Source organism: Bombina bombina, chromosome 3 (genome assembly GCF_027579735.1).
Source record: "Bombina bombina isolate aBomBom1 chromosome 3, aBomBom1.pri, whole genome shotgun sequence".
Lineage (NCBI taxonomy): Eukaryota > Metazoa > Chordata > Amphibia > Anura > Bombinatoridae > Bombina > Bombina bombina.
In genome coordinates this window covers 181,235,580-181,240,799 of record NC_069501.1, presented here as the reverse complement: position 1 = coordinate 181,240,799, position 5,220 = coordinate 181,235,580, and positions in this window count along the sequence as shown.

Below are 5,220 nucleotides of genomic sequence, written 5' to 3'. Positions count from 1 at the left end.
GCAGCCCCATTGATTCCTAAGGGGAAATACATTTTTTGTCTACACCTAACACCCTAACATTAACCCAGAGTCTAAACACCCCTAATCTTACACTTATCAACCCCTAATCTGCCGCCCCCAACATCGCCGACACCGACATTATACTTATTAACCCCTAATCTGCCGCTTCGGACATCGCCTCCACCTACAATATACTTATAAACCCTTAATTTGATGCCCCCAACATCGCCGAACCCTACATTATATTTATTAACCCCTAATCTGCCATCCCCAATGTCAATACAACCTAACTACATTGATTAACCCCTAATCTGCCGCCCACAACGTCGCTGCCACTATATTAAATGTATTAACCCCTAAACCTAAGTCTAACCCTAAACCTAACCCCCCCTAACTGAAATATAATTTTAATAAATCTAAATAAAATTACTATCATTAACTAAATTATTTCTATTTAAAACTAAATACTTACATGTAAAATAAACCCTAAGATAGCTACAATATAACTAATAGTTACGTTGTAGCTATCTTACGGCTAGATTTAGAGTTTGGCGGTAGCCGTCAAAACCAGCGTTAGAGGCTCCTAACGCTGTTTTTTACCGCCCGCTGGTATTTGGAGTCAGTCAGGAAAGGGTCTAACGCTCACTTTCCAGCCGCGACTTTTCCATACCGCAGATCCCCTTACGTCAATTGCGTCTCCTATCTTTTCAATGGGATCTTTCTAACGCCGGTATTTAGAGTCGTGGCTGAAGTGAGCGTTAGAAATCTAACGACAAAACTCCAGCCGCAGAAAAAAGTCAGGAGTTAAGAGCTTTCTGGGCTAACGCCGGTTCATAAAGCTCTTAACTACTGTGCTCTAAAGTACACTAACACCCATAAACTACCTATGTACCCCTAAACCGAGGTCCCCCCACATCGCTGCCACTCTATTAAAAATTTTTAACCCCTAATCTGCCGACCGCACACCGCCGCCACCTACGTTATCCCTATGTACCCCTAATCTGCTGCCCCTAATACCGCCAACACCTACATAATATTTATTAACCCCTAATCTGTCGCCCCCAACGTCGCCTCCACCTGCCGATCAGATCTCACCGCTACTATAATAAATGTATTAACCCCTAATCCGCCTCACTCCCGCCTCAATAACCCTATAATAAATAGTATTAACCCCTAATCTTCCCTCCCTAACATCGCCACCACCTAACTTCAAGCATTAACCCCTAATCTGCCGACCGGACTTCACCGCTACTCTAATAAAATTTTTAACCCCTAAAGCTAATTCTAACCCTAACCCTAACACCCCCCTAAATTAAATATAATTTAAATCTAACGAAATAAATTAACTCTTATTAAATAAATTATTCCTATTTAAAGCTAAATACTTACCTGTAAAATAAACCCTAATATAGCTGCAATATAAATCATAATTATATTGTAGCTATTTTAGGATTAATATTTATTTTACAGGCAACTTTGTATTTATTTTAACCAGGTACAATAGCTATTAAATAGTTAATAGGGTTATTGAGGCTGATCCAATCAGCCAATCAGATTGAGCTTGCATTCTATTGGCTGATCGGAACAGCCAATAGAATGTGAGCTCAATCTGATTGGCTGATTGGATCAGCCAATAGGATTGAACTTGAATCTGATTGGCTGATTCCATCAGCCAATCTGAATTTTCCTACCTTAATTCCGATTGGCTGATAGAATCCTATCAGCCAATCGGAATTTGAGGGACGCCATCTTGGATGACGTCCCTTAAAGGAACCGTCATTCGTCGGGAAGTCGTCAGTGAAGATGGATGTTCCGCGTCGGCGGGATGAACTACATGGATCCGAAAGAAAGAAGATTGAAGATGCCGCTTGATAGAAGACTTCAGACGGATCATGGACCTCTTCAGCTCCCGCTTGGATGAAGACTTCAGCCGGATCATGGACATCTTCAGCCCCCCGCTTGGGCTTGGATCAAGACATCGGAGGCTCTTCTGGATCGATCGGTGAACCCGGCGTGGTGAAGACAAGGTAGGGAGATCTTCAGGGGCTTAGTGTTAGGTTTATTTAAGGGGGGTTTGGGTTAGATTAGGGGTATGTGGGTGGTGGGTTGTAATGTTGGGGGGGTATTGTATGTTTTTTTTTACAGACAAAAGAGCTGAATTCTTTGGGACATGCCCCGCAAAGGGCCCTTTTCAGGGCTGGTAATGTAAAAGAGCATTTCTATTTTAATTTTAGAATAGGGTAGGGCATTTTTTTATTTTGGGGGGCTTTGTTATTTTATTAGGGGGCTTAGAGTAGGTGTAATTAGTTTAAAATTGTTGTAATATTTTTCTAATGTTTGTAAATATTTTTTTATTTTTTGTAACTTAGTTTATTTCATTGTATTTATTTGTAGGTATTGTATTTAATTAATTTATTGATAGTGTAGTGTTAGGTTTAATTGTAGATAATTGTAGGTAGTTTATTTAATTAATTTATTGATAGTGTTAGGTTTAATTGTAACTTAGGTTAGGATTTATTTTACAGGTAATTTTGTAATTATTTTAACCTGGTTAAAATAATTACAAAGTTGCCTGTAAAATAAATATTAATCCTAAAATAGCTACAATATAATTATAATTTATATTGTAGCTATATTAGGGTTTATTTTACAGGTAAGTATTTAGCTTTAAATAGGAATAATTTATTTAATAAGAGTTAATTTATTTAGTTAGATTTAAATTATATTTAATTTAGGGGGGTATTAGTGTTAGGGTTAGACTTAGCTTTAGGGGTTAATACATTTATTAGAGTAGCGGTGAGGTCCGGTCGGCAGATTAGGGGTTAATACTTGAAGTTATGTGTCGGCGATGTTAGGGAGGGCAGATTAGGGGTTAATACTATTTATTATAGGGTTAGTGAAGCGGATTAGGGGTTAATACATTTATTATAGTAGCGGTGAGGTCCGGTCGGCAGATTAGGGGTTAATAATTGTAGGTAGGTGGAGGCGACGTTGTGGGGGGCAGATTAGGAGCTAATAAATATAATATAGGGGTCGGCGGTGTTAGGGGCAGCAAATTAGGGGTACATAGCTATAATGTAGGTTGCAGCGGTGTACGGAGCGGCAGATTAGGGGTTAAAAAATATGCAGGGGTCAGCGATAGCGGGGGCGGCAGATTAGAGGTTAATAAGTGTAAGGTTAGGGGTGTTTAGACTCGGGGTACATGTTAGGGTGTAAGGTGCAGACTTAGGAAGTGTTTCCCCATAGGAAACAATGGGGCTGCGTAAGGAGCTGAAGTCTGCTTTTTTGCAGGTGTTAGGTTTTTTTTTTCAGCTCAAACTGCCCTGTTGTTTCCTATGGGGGAATCGTGCACGAGCACGTTTTTGAAGCTGGCCGCGTCCGTAAGCACCGCTGGTATCGAGAGTTGCAGTGGCGGTAAATTATGCTCTACGCTCCTTTTTTGGAGCCTAACGCAGCCATTCTGTGAACTCTAAATACCAGCGGTATTTAAAAGGTGCGGGGGGAAAAAAGCATGCGTTAGCTACGCGGGTCGTTACCGACAAAACTTTAAATCTAGCAGTTAAAGTTTATTTTTATTTTACAGGCAAGTTTGTATTTATTTTAGCTAGGTACAATAGTTATTAAATAGTTATTAACTATTTAATAACTACCTAGTTAAAATAAAGACAAATTTACCTGTAAAATAAAGCCTAACCTATTTTAACACTACACTATAATTACATTAATTACCTAAACTAAATACAATTAATTACAATTTAAGAAGACAAGAAGAGACAGAAGCGCCACATGGCCCAATATTGTCTGGTCCAGAATATAGATATGTGTGGATAATCAATATAAACTCACATTTAGAGAAGCACCTCAATTAGTGCTGTTGTAGCAGTCTGGGATTTCTATTAGTCACCCAGGAGACCAAATTCCGTTGTGGATGTGGTGTCTAGATGAACAACACAAAGGGACAAAGGTGCCTATATGGCCTAGTATTGTCTTGGCAAATATGAGTTGATGAATTATTACGATGGGTACTCACATTTGTTGTAGCATCTCCTTTGATGCTATAGAGGCAGAGTGGAATCAATATGGTCATCCACCAGACTTAATCATGTGTTTGCAGGATACCAGATAAACCAGGGGCCTCCAGTGATTCAGGGAGAGGCCTAGCGCAAAAGGCTCCTCTCAGCAAAAAGTAGTGAGGTAACAAAAAGCAGATAGCAAGTGTCCCAATATAAAAACAAAGTTTTTATTAAAAAATATAAAAACAAAGCTACGCGTTTCTCAGCTCAAGGCTGTTTCATCAGTTCATCATTTGGGTAACTATCACTTATATAGTTCCCTGATATTCGTGATAGGGCGCCCCCTACGTTCTTTTTGCATAATTACAATTTAAATAAATTATCTAAAGTACGGAAAAAAAACACTAAATTACAGAAAATAATAAAATAATTACAAGAATTTTAAACTAATTACACCTAATCTAATCCCCCTAACAAAATAAAAAGCCCTACCCTACACTAGATTACAAATAGCCCTAAAAAGGGCCTTTTGCGGGGCATTGCCCCGAAGTAATCAGCTCTTTTACCTTTAAAAGAAAATTACAAATACCCCTCAACATTAAAACCCACCACCCACACAACCAACCCTGCTCTAAAACCCACCCAATCCCCCCTTAAAAAAACCTAACAATAACCCCTTGAAGATCACCCTACCTTGAAAAGTCTTCACCCAACCGGGCCGAAGTCCTACACCAAGCCGGTAGAAGTGGTCCTCCAGATGGGCAGAAGTGGTCCTCCAGATGGGCAGAAGAGGTCCTCCAGATGGGCAGAAGTCTTCATCCAGGCAGCATCTTCATCCAGACGGCTCCATCTTCAAGACATCCGATGTGGAGCATCCTCTTCAAACGACGGCCGACTGAAGAATGAAGGTTTTTTTAAATTACGTCATCCAAGATGGCGTCCCTTTAATTCTATCAGCCAATTGGAATTAAAGTAGAAAAAATCCTATTGGCTGATGTAATCAGCCAATTGGATTGAGCTTGCATTCTATTGGCTGATTGGATAAGCCAATAGAATGCCAGCTCAATCCTATTGGTTAATTGGATCAGCCAATAGGATTGAACTGCAATCCTATTGGCTGATTGCATCAGCCAATTGGATTTTTTCTACCTTAATTCTGATTGGCTGATAGAATTCTATCAGCCAATCGGAACTGAACGGACGCCAT